The sequence below is a fragment of the Thunnus albacares genome, chromosome 19 (genome assembly GCF_914725855.1).
Source record: "Thunnus albacares chromosome 19, fThuAlb1.1, whole genome shotgun sequence".
Classification (NCBI taxonomy): domain Eukaryota; kingdom Metazoa; phylum Chordata; class Actinopteri; order Scombriformes; family Scombridae; genus Thunnus; species Thunnus albacares.
In genome coordinates, this window is record NC_058124.1 from 14,579,189 (window position 1) to 14,591,385 (window position 12,197).

Here is a 12,197-nt window from a genome sequence, read left to right on the forward strand (position 1 = left end):
ATCATGAAGTCAGTTGAGTTGTTCTTTCAGACATTGTGCCTTATGAGTCATCATGAAAGAGGCTTATGGAGCACAACAGCCAGAGGACAAGGTCAACCTGAACTTTGATTTCCTCTGGATTGTAACAACAACAACGACATCAACAACAAAAACAGCATGATACCTCATTGATTCTCTTCTCTATTTCCATGATATTAAGAGGTCAGAGGTCAGGCTCGGCTATGGTACAATGCTGTTAATACTTCAGCAGTGTGGCTTTTATGGCAGCTGAGCTCTCCCACCATAGTTAGATTGAAGTTGTTATGCTAACCTGACATCTAATTTGAAAGCTTCGGGAAAGCTGATCTTTAAAGCAGGTGTAGTCAATATTTTCATATTAACAGTGGTTCACTACTTGTATGTCCACAGAGAATTATCACCCAAGTCTGCATTTCTCCCTAACTCTGTGGTTTTTGTGTCTTTTAGCTCATTGTTTTGGTTTTCCGTCCCACAACCTTACTGTTCTGGTTCACTCTACCTGTTCTCATCAGCAGTGTTTTCAGCCACAGCAGGCTGTTGTTTTCAACAACCCTTTAAAACTCATTGTACACTACCTACCCAGCACCAAACAGCACCTAACAGCAAGTTAGCATCCAGCTGGTGAGCAAAATGGAGCATTTAGCTGCTAAGAAGCCAGATATTTTTCTCAGTAGTAGGTGAAAAGCAAAACAGAGCCAAAAGAAGTGTGAATATTGGACTTACACTCATCAGCTGGACACAAACATGACTCCAAGTGAATGTTAATGTTGCTCTGTAACTCCGTAACCAAATAAACGCTAGTGTTCCTGCATGTCTGCTGGATATATAAATAGGCAACTATTTGCTAAGTTCACCTAAAAGGTGATAAACTGTATGTAAGTTTTGGATTGATTCAAGCTGCCCTGAAATTGCCAAAAAAAAAGTCTATTATTGCAGCTTTAAAGAGTCAATTCACACAAATTAGGAAAAAAATTTTTTTTGCAAATATCTGGTTAGCTGTATCTAGCCTCACTTTTATTTGGCCATCTGTATTATCTGTCTCAGAGATTTATGATTTTTTTTATTGCTGTGAGAACCACAAATTAAATTCCATTCACCCACATTGTGTTGGGATGGTGGCAGAAATCTCAGAGACAAAACTGAGACAAGACTGACTGCAGGGCTTAGTGACAGGAAAACATCATGTAACACTGATACTGGGCTTTGACAGGAATGCTCACACAAATTTTGGCATATTTCACTTTGTGTATCGGTAACTGACACAATATGTCAGTATGTAATAGTTTGACATGACACCGATAACTTTTTTTTATCAGTGGGCTACATAATTAAATTCTACAGTACATGCTTGTGTTTACGTGCATCATGAGTGATAGCCTATTTTCAGACCATGAAATACTTGCTGTCAAGCACAAAAACAAACCAAAAAACAGAGCTGCATCACAAATAAACATGTGCCCTTCTTTTGGAAATGTAGGCAGCGTTTTATTTGGTTCTCTCTTCCTTCTGTCTCTCACTCTCTCCTTGTCTTTCTCTCCATTAGTTGTTCTCTCTCTGTTCATAAGCAGCCCACGCAGCAGCCCCGCTTGTTGACTTTATTGTGTGAAATTACAGAGAAAAGGCCAACATGATTCTACACTCACATGTGCCCTATGAGCCTGAAAGCTTGTGAATTGAATTATTTTCAGGCTGATGGAGAGGGCATGGGGAAAGGTGAAGAAGAAGAAGGAGAGAGAAAAAAAGAATATGCGAGATAAATAAAAGAAAGTAGAGGGGAAAATGGAAGAGAAAGTACAAGCGAGCAGTTACAGAGACATTTCCAGCTGCAGCTGACAACTGGAAAATGAGGCGAGGCAATATGTAATCTCCTCTGATGTAGTTTTACATCCCATCGCCGCCTCCTGCATCAGTGGCAGCAGAGGCTACAGTAGTGAAGAGGCGCGTTGCTATGGAGTGGGAAGATTTTCAGAGAATGAGCACCATTGCAAATCTGGTTGGAGAGAGGAAGAGGCAGGGAAGGGAGGGGTGGGGATAATGAAGATCTGGTAGGGAGGAAGAGGAGGGGGGAGGGAGCGAGGTCGCAGGGCATGAGGACGATAAGTGAGAAGAGAGGAGGGAGGCTGAAGGAGAGATGAGAGAGAAAGAAAGCAATAAAGCAAATGCAGGGAGGGCAAAGGTGAGGGACAGAGAGGTGCAGGAAAGAGGAAGGATGACAAGAACACAATAAAGGAAAAGAGAAATATGCGCGAGTCCGGTAGGTCACAGAAACAGAAATAACACAATCTGGTAAAGTGTTTTATTTTAATTGCCTCCATTATGGCCTGACCGGCTGCTCCGTTTTAAGTGCAGCCTGACAGATAATAAGTGAGGGACAGCTTTTTACTGTGCATGTAGTTTTGTGCATCTCATCAAAGGACACCGAGCAATTCTCTTCCTCAGTCTCTGTATTATTCATAAAATCAATTGGATGATCCTTTGAGAAGCCCTCAGCATGGTGCCAGAAACAGGAACCATAAACTGCAAATCTACAGAGGAGGAAAAGAGCTGTTTTCATCATATATACACTCACTACGACATTGTTGAAGGAGGAAACAAGTGCAATCTTGATGTTGCGTTACTTCCCTCAGAGGTCAGCAGAGAAACACACTGTATGTGTATGTGTGCTGTATGTGTGTTTGTGATGAGCTGAGATAAAGACAGTGAATCAGTCTGTCTTTATATTATCAAACTGTGGAGGCCCCCTACTGGTGACTACTGGGATTACAAAGGTTTAGTCAGGATGAAAATAGTCACAGCAATAATGATATGTAGTTTTTACATAAAAAGATATTGGACTGAATTATTATCATTTTAAAGACTTACATGGGCACCATTTAACATTTAAATATTTTTGGTAATGGTAAAAGCCCATTATCATGTGACTTGTAAGGCTTAGCAACTCATTGGACATCTTGCTATGCAGAAAAGCATGAATATACTGTCATAACTTTAAAACAAACATAATGAATTTGTCTATTTCATGCTGTATTTTCCTTCCAGTTCCAGACTTGGATTATAAGAGAGTAATAAGTCAATGTAACCATGCATCACTTTGAGAGTAGCTACCAGACAGCCCCTCATATTCTCAGAGCCAGACATCTCTTCTCATCTTGTGGAAAACCTGCATTAACAGATTTTTTGGCTATTTGGGGGCAGTGAAAGCAAGTGGACAAAACAACCTTTTAAGCTGATATGACAAACTTGTTAGCAAACAGCTGCACATTTAGACATCCAACAGTTACAGAGCAACATTATCATTCACTTGGAGCTGTTTCTGTCCACCTGGTGAATGTAAGTCCAATATTCTCGCTCTTTTTTAGCTCTGTTTTGGGTCTCAACCAACTCCTGAGGGAAATATCTGGCTCTTTAGCTGCTGAATGCTGCACTATGTTCACCAGCTAAAACAGTAACAGCTAAACAATGAGCTGAAACTTGTTATGAAGCTCCGTAAAACTGATGGGAGCTGCAGAGCTGGGTGATAATTCTCTGTAGGATTATCACTATGACATTACACATTCTCATTTGATAGACTGTTATTGAAAATATCAATTATAGACGCTTTAAGTCCAACCTGAGTTCATTCATGTCAGCAGAGCTCTCTTCCACTGCTTCACTATTCCAGTATAATGTTTCCAGAGCAGCTACTGCATATCAGACTAACCTTTAATATATACTGTGATGGACGGAAGCACAAATCAGCAGACATCACATTATTAAAACCTGAGAGAAGGTTTAAGATGTTCATTTTATATCCTCAATCTTATCTTCCTACTATTTCGCTCAACAAAACTGAGATGAGGTCTACATACTGAGTGACAGCGTGTTCCCACCACATAAATCTGCAGCCCTGTAGGCTATTACAAAGGTGTGAGAGTGAGTCACCTCTGAAAACTTACTTGTTGATATGAATAACTCGACACACTGAATTTATATTCCAAGGCTACTGTGACTTACATCACGCGTGAGATGAATGTAAAACATGGATTTTCACCCACAGCAACACAATAAATGTCCTGTGTGGTAAATAAACACAGACTCACTCAGGTGTAATCAACCTATAAGATACATTAGAGGCAATCAACTTTATTGATCCTGCAAGGATGAAACTGGGACAGCCCATCATGAAAACAAAATATGGAACGATTAAAAACAGTCCTGACTAAACTGTTTGAAAACCTGCGTCAGCGTGTTACATCTTAAGTGTAACTGCAGTTTATCAGCTCAAGCACAACAACAACTTTATGAAGGGCTGTAAATATCATCCTCATGCTGTCCGCTGGGGCACAAAAGATGTTAAACCACCCAGAGGAATATTGTTGTTTCCTGTTGGTGCTGCTAGGGTAATTAATGCTACAGTTAAAAGGATGACCTTGTAACTGAAATGCATGTGGCAACTTCCTGTTTTAGTCAAGTTACTGTTGTAGACTCGATTTGCAAGCTTAGCAGACAAAAAGCTGATCAATGAGTGTTATTGATAGCTGTGTTTTGTGATAATACTACTTCAACACAGTTGTCCTATAGTGCTCTTCATATCATATCTGAAGTGTTTACACCTTTGTTCAGAAGTGTTACACAAATATAAAACATTATCATACACTGAAGGCCTCAGCTCTGCAGTAAAACCCTTGATCTTGCATCTTCGTATTAAAGAATGCTGAGCTAATCAGCAGCGGATGAACTCGAGCCACTTGAACTCAAAGACTTCTCCTGAGGAAATAATCAATAATCTTCTCCCTCAGGGCTTCCTCTTTGAAGCGCAGTGTTAAAGCAAGGCTGCGGCTGACAGTCAGATCAAAAAGGGCTGGCTGAGAACATGTTTTCTACCTGAAAAGGGAAACAACTGCTGGAGAATCTATGAGATTATCGCGGGGTTGTGCCAATCGAAACTGAATCTCCAAGTCTTCCTCGATTTGTAATGCTTTCTCAGGACATTGTTTTAGGATTTTTTAGGCTTAGGTAGCAAACTGGGAGGCACTCTGAGTGACTGTCTGTGTAATGGCTAGTTAACTGCAAAAAAGGCTGAAATTAATTTTAACACACCTGAATGCACTGAATGCAAAGTGCATCACTATGGGTACACTTTTTTTTTCCTTTTTGCCCTCAGTGCACTTTTCAGCCACTGTTTTAACATCATCATCATTTTTAACCATCAGTATCTCAAATACTGTATGTTTTCATTTTCACATGTTTCACATTTTGGCATATAACTCATGAACCATGAGGTGCAGAATAACAGAATTTATTCTGTGGATTTCTTTAATCAAGATGAAGATATTAACATAAGCCAGGTCCATTTGCACCTATGAAATTTTCCTGCCATTTTGAGTTTATGGTAAATACATTTTTCACTTCCTATTGTCTTCCAATCTTCACCAAACCTGGCACATAACATATTTAGATGACTTATGACAAACTATGCATTTGTTTTGAGATTACTCATACTGCTTGTCTGTAATTTGTATTTGTAATTGATTGTAATTGTAATTAACAAAGTTTTGTAGATGCGACCTAAAACTCTTGAATGCATCATGTGCATCATGTGTAAGACTATTGTGCAGTAAACCGTCATGTCTGTCTTTGACTACGGAGATATTCTGTATTGTCATGCTGCCCCATCAACACTTCAGCAGCCAAACCCTGTGTGTCGTAGTGCATAACACTTACGTTATCACAAATGACAAATTTCATACTCATCACTGTTCTCTGTATCACAAGGTTGGTTGGACTTCATTTCATGTTATTCATCTATGAAGCTCTACTGTTGAAGCTTCCAGACTACCTCACATCTCTTCTCTCACTTAAATATAGTAACTACAGCACACCATCCAGTAACTACTGAACCTTTTATATCCCTCATGTTCACACTAATGTTGGCATAAACTGGTTTCAGGTGATAAGCACCTTTTAAATGGAATAAACTGCCCTCTATGATTCTTTTAACTGTTTTTATTAATTCCTTGTTTATTGTGTAGTTGTGTTGTTTCTGTCTACTGATTGTGTTCTTGTCTTATGAATGTTTCTTGTTCTCAGGTGTCTCTAAGAAAAGAGATCTTAATCCCAATGAGATTGCCTGATTGAATAAAGATTAAAAATGTGGGGATGCTGTGCAGACAGTTTCACCCACAGGGGGCACTACACTAAAAATAACATTTCTGCAGCAGCTGGCAGCAATCACACACATTTTCCTCAGGAAATGCACATCCTTGTTCAAATGATAGTTCGGCTTTATCAGCTTTTTTCCAAGCCTGATATATTTTTCCATTACAACAGGTTTGAGAAAAGAGAGGACAACATGAGGAGCAGAGTTTATTTTGAGATATTTATGTGCAAAGGAGGGATGATGTTTAATAATGCATCATCCAGAGCCGCAGAGCCACTCAAACACTGTTTTTTACTTAGCAATTTTGTTTGATTCTCACATGATTTGTAGACAAATTACAATGTGTTGTCTTATTAGTAAATTATTGTTTCTTCCTTTTTTCACTTAATGTGCGGCTCAGCTTCAGCAGCGCCCACCTGTGAAACTGTAATGGGCTTCAGTGCCCTTCATTAAACAACATTGATCAAACGCCATCCAGACAAATTGAATTCTTACACAGGACGTGCTCTCTTAAAAGCATCAGCGTTTCAAGCTGTCTCCCTGTCATAACCACTCAGTCGATCAACGCCCCCTCCCCACCTGAGACTAGCTAATGGTAGGCACACAATTAGGCAATCCATCTCTCACACACTCTCTCACTCTTTCATACAAGACAAAACAGAGGATGTCTGAGTAAGATAACATTATAATCATCCCCTTGTGCGTTTTTCTCATCCCACACCCTGTCACTCTCCTTATTTCTGCTTCAGCAATAGCCCCATTAAGCGGCGGCTCAATAAGCATGACTCTCTGAACAGGATGTGGGATAAGAACAAAACTGCACTCCTGCTCAAGACAGAAGTTGTAGCTGCTGAACCCTTTCAGCTCAGACAACGGCACCCGTACTCCTAATGCACCACAGTAGTATGCACTTACCACCACACACGTGCTCACTGTGCTCACGTCCACAGTTTATATTTGTGAGTCAGCAAAAAAAAAAAGTTTTCTGTCCAGTACTGCAAGCACCACCTGGCCCACTTGGCAAGGCCACATGAGTGCTGTAATCCATTCTCCCTACAATCTGATTGTACAAAATCAACATCGGTGCAATTTCAGTTAAACATTCACTGATCAAGTCTGATCAAATAGACGAGAGTATCAACTCACCACCCTGTGAGAGCCAAAACTTGCTGCAGACGATATTATGTAAGACTGTTTGCGAGTTAACGTGTGAGAGTTTTACTACCTGAAAATTCCTCAGAAATGCTACGTTAAGATCTTGTTTAACTCCGTCTGATGAAATCCCACCAACCAGATTTGATTTTATGATTCATGCAGACATTGGAGAGAGTTCATGTCACAAATGTCCACAAATTTGGATGGAGTCTGGTACATAATTCTGCTCCAAGACTGAGACATTTCCCACACAATGTCAACATCAATCTAATCTGACACCTAGCTCACTGTGTGGGGGATGTAAGTGGTGTAAGTGCTGACTGGAAACACTTTACTGAGTTGCATTACTAATTTAGAAAGCAGAACCTAGAGGATTGTGCAACATATTTACGTGCTTAAAATCATCAAACACCATCGGAAACAATACAAACAACCCACACCGTGAAGCGGGAGGATTTTATCATGATGGCATCCGCAGTTAACAGTCAGTTGGAGTCACTAACAACACTTCACATGACGAGACAGCGATGACTTCACTGGAAGCTTCTCAGGTTCACAGCAGCAGCGCTCACACAATTAAAAGAACAGTTGGTGGTAAGCACGTAGCACAGAAATACAACACAGAAAAGTCAAATAAATGACAAACTCGAATCATGGATGCAGAGCTGCAGAGACCTTCCAAAGTCAATATCTCATGATCAAATTAGGAGGTGAAAAATTAACTGACACTTGGCATACATCCACGAATCCCCTCACCCACTGTACACACACACACTTACGGTTGAACTCCCTGCGGCAGACATGAGGCCTCCAGGGTCGATTTCTTATCCAGTTCAGGCGTCGAGGCAGCTCCATGGTGCCAAGCAGGTGCCAGTGTGTATTGGCCAGTCACCCATCAAAGAGCAGCACCCCAGCTCTCCTGCCCATCCCCAGGACAGACACTCTCTCCAGGGCATCAGCGGTGCCACGTACACCCCCTTAGCAGCTTACACCTGTTAAAACTAATAATTCACTTTGCCTGCAGCCTGTCCTCTACACTCTGGGAGAGAGCTGTTGTGGTGCTCGACTCAATTTCCCCTCCACTGCTTAATCTTTTATGCATGAGTCAGTGGAACACAACTCCCTCGGTTCTGGGGAGGGACAGAGGCAGGCCTCTCCCCGGGAAAGAGCACCTATCGACAGGCAGCGTCTGAGGCGAAGAGTGCACACCCTGGTGAAATGTGATCGGGGCCCCTGGGGAGGCGACGTAGGTGGATAGATGGACAGGAGCTATGGCTTGGACAGCCACCTGAGGAGGCTGGAACGTAGACGCTCAGTCAGAGAAGCTAAAACATGGACTGTTTCTGTGTGTATAATGTTTAGATAAAACTACATCTGTATAGAAAGTTTAGGGACATACTGGAGAAACAAATTATGTTCATCTTGAACAGCAGACTTCAGCCTCAATTAAATTTATTGTTGATTAATCTGTGGATCTTTTTTTAAATTAGTCTACAGAGCGTCAGAAAAAAAAAAGCAAAATGAGTCACAATTTTCCAGCGCTGTGACATCTTCAAATTGCTTGTTTTTGTCAAACCAAACTTAAAACTCAGTTTTATTGTTTGATGATATAACAGACAAAAGCAACAAATAATCTTATTTGAGCAGCAGGAAAGACCGTTTGTCATTTCTGTTTAATACATGATTTAAACCTTAATCGGTTATCAAAATTGTTGATTAATTTTCTAGTTAATAGTTTCAGCTCTAATTTGATTTGAACACAGAATGTCTATAAGAAAATTTGGAGATATAGGAAGAAATTTAACATAAATTACAGAAACAGCAAACTGAAGTTTGGTTTACAGCTTCACTGCAGTTTCTTACAAACAATTTACAAAAAAAAAAAAAAGGTACCTGCAGCTAAATTAATATCTCAGATAAAGTTGCAGCTTGACGAGATTTCATCAAATGTTATGAGACCATGACCTCTACTGACTGGATGCTGCAACCAGTTTCAACAAGACATTTGTGTTTCCAGTTGAGGTGAATAGGAACAGTCAAAGTCACTGGGATGTTTACAATGCAATCTGAGCTCGCCTTTATTCAAATAAAACACAGACGGAGGACACACCTGCCTCAGTTTGGCCAAACAACACCTTCCTGCACTGAAAAAAATCTTGCTATTTAGTTTGTCCATGTTCAAAATAAAATAAATAAAAACAGTGAACAAAGCAAGCACTTATGACACAATTCTACAAATACACACAACTTTGTCAAACACAAGCCAGTCAGAAAACACACATTTGGTACCCGACGAGACACAAAAATATACATTCTACTGCAACATTCAGGTCCCGTGTTGTTTAATTAGAATAGTTCATAACATGACAACATATGGAGCTACACTGAAAATATTTCCTGCTACTGCAGATTAACGGAGGTTTTATTTGTAAGAACACACACTAGTTGGATTTAAATGATGACTTTGAGCACAGAGAAAGAAACATGGTACAAAAAAAAAAAAAAAAAAGCACAAATATTTGTGTGCTTGTGTTGGCTGGTGTGGACGTTAAATATGGATTTCAATCTAAGGCCTGATTATATCCAGCTGAGAGCTAACTACGATATCTTGCTGGTGAAACTACTTCAAAATGAAAAAAAAAAATTGAATAACTTTTGGCAAACTACAGTAATGTGTCAATATGATTGTGCTAAGACAACGTACATAAAAGAAACATTACAATATCAAAAATAGACAGGGCCTTTGGACAGACCACACTCACAGAAGGCACATACAGTTCATAAGGACTACAGTACACTCACACACCAAAGTTGAATCTAAGAGTGACCTGTGACATTTAGGTAGCAAATGTTTTAATTAATCTACTTGTAGCTCAACACATTATAGCTGTCATTTCCACTTCTCAGTGTACACTGTCAGCAGAAAGACGGTCCAACTTTCAGCCTAATTAAGACTTATAGTTTTGCAATGTGACAAAACGGTCCGAGTTGGTGGTATGTCCAAAAAGGCAGCGTTACATTAAACATCGTACCTGTGATTCTTAAGACAAGAGATAATAAATATCAGCAAAATGTGAACATCAGCATGGTTGATCTTGAGGTTTACATCTACTTGGACCCCATTCTGAAGAAAAACAATCGATCAGTTACATTTGCTGAATCTAGGAACGATCACAACATCACATACGAGTTTAAACTTTTAAAACCTATTTTTTTTTTTTTTTTTTTTTACTATCTATAAAGACTTGAGTAACATCCCTCTCAGCAATGTGTGTTTGTAAATTGCTGAAATGAGAAACAAGGTGAGAAGATGACACTAACAACACAAACAAAAACACACAAGTTGAAGTTAGAGTCTTGAATTTCACTTGGGGAAATGTTATAAGTGGTAGTAAATATTAGCTACCACCAGGAGGCACCAGAAATCCAACAAAAAAGCCCTGAAAATGCAATCAAAAAGGATTTGCCTCTAAGACTAATAAAGTTGTAGCATTACTTGGATGGAACACAAGCAGGATACAGATGGTGAGGAATATTCATAACAGGTTTAACCTTCAACTGACACATCACAACAAGCTCGGATAAAAGTTTCTTACTGCAAGAAGTAATGGCACTTTTGTAAATCTTTCTCCTGAACTAGATTGTCATTACAAAAACTTCTCCGCCTGTCCATGTAGTCCTTCAGAGTTTAAAAAGTTCAGCAACAATAACACTTTCTACAACCAAAGTGGTTGTTGTACAACAAAACGGAAAATGCCAGGTGTGCAAAATTGTCGCAGAGGTCTGTCAACAAGTCCAACAACAATCTTTTTCTGAACATTGTCAGACTTCCAGGCAGCTGATGCTTAAACTCTTAAGTTAAAAAACTCTTGACTGTAATACATTAATGAGTACCATATACTGACTGACCCCTCAAAACCTTTACACAAAGGTAGTGGGATCTTTGAGGTCTGCGCCTTTCAGTGTTTATTTAAACCAGTGGTTCCCAATCTGGGGGTCGGGAGGTAACCATTAGGACGCGAGATGAATCTGAGGTTTCACGAGAAATCAATTGAAAAGGAGAAAAAATACTTGCATTAACCGATTGGCTACCTGGGGGTAGTGGACACAAGTTGTGAACACCCCACCTTTTAAGATGATAGGGCAAACTTGTCAACAAACAGTTGCTTATTTCCACATCCAGCAGTTATGAAGCAACATTATCATTCATTTGGAGCCGTGTTTCTGTCCACCTGAATGTAAGTCCGATATTCACTCTCCTTTAGCTATTTTTGGAGGGAAATATCTGGCTCTTTAGCTGCTAAATGCTCCACTATGTTCACAAGCTAGTCGCTAACTGTGTCTGTTTGCGGTTTGGTGCTGAGCAGGAAGCGTACCGTTGGGTTTTAGAGACTTTTCTCTGAAAACAGCTATAAGCTGGAAAGCTGACAATGAGCTGAAACTTGCTGTTGTAAAGCAGAGGGGAGCTGCAGTGTTGCTGATAATTCTCTGTAGGTTCATCACTACAAGCAATACCTCTCACATTACCCACTGGCAGTAAAAATATTGATTATAGCCGCTTAAATGCTCCTAAGAATTATTAAATAAGAAGGACAAATTACTGTTTGACTTTGCTTCACTTTAAAGGGTCGCAAGCTAAAAAGTGTTGGGAACCACTGGTTCAAACCATCCAGGCTCAATTTTTTCACACATTCACAGGAGCTACAGTAACTCAACATAAGAAACATGATGCAACATATCTAAGGCATGTAAAGAACATATATTTTAACGGTTAACCACCTCAATCACATCAGAGATCTTTGCTGAATCAGCTCCTTCTGGACCGGGTTGTTAGTTTCCATATGTTGTAGTGTCACCTCTAAGGCTTTCAATTAGCTTATGTGTG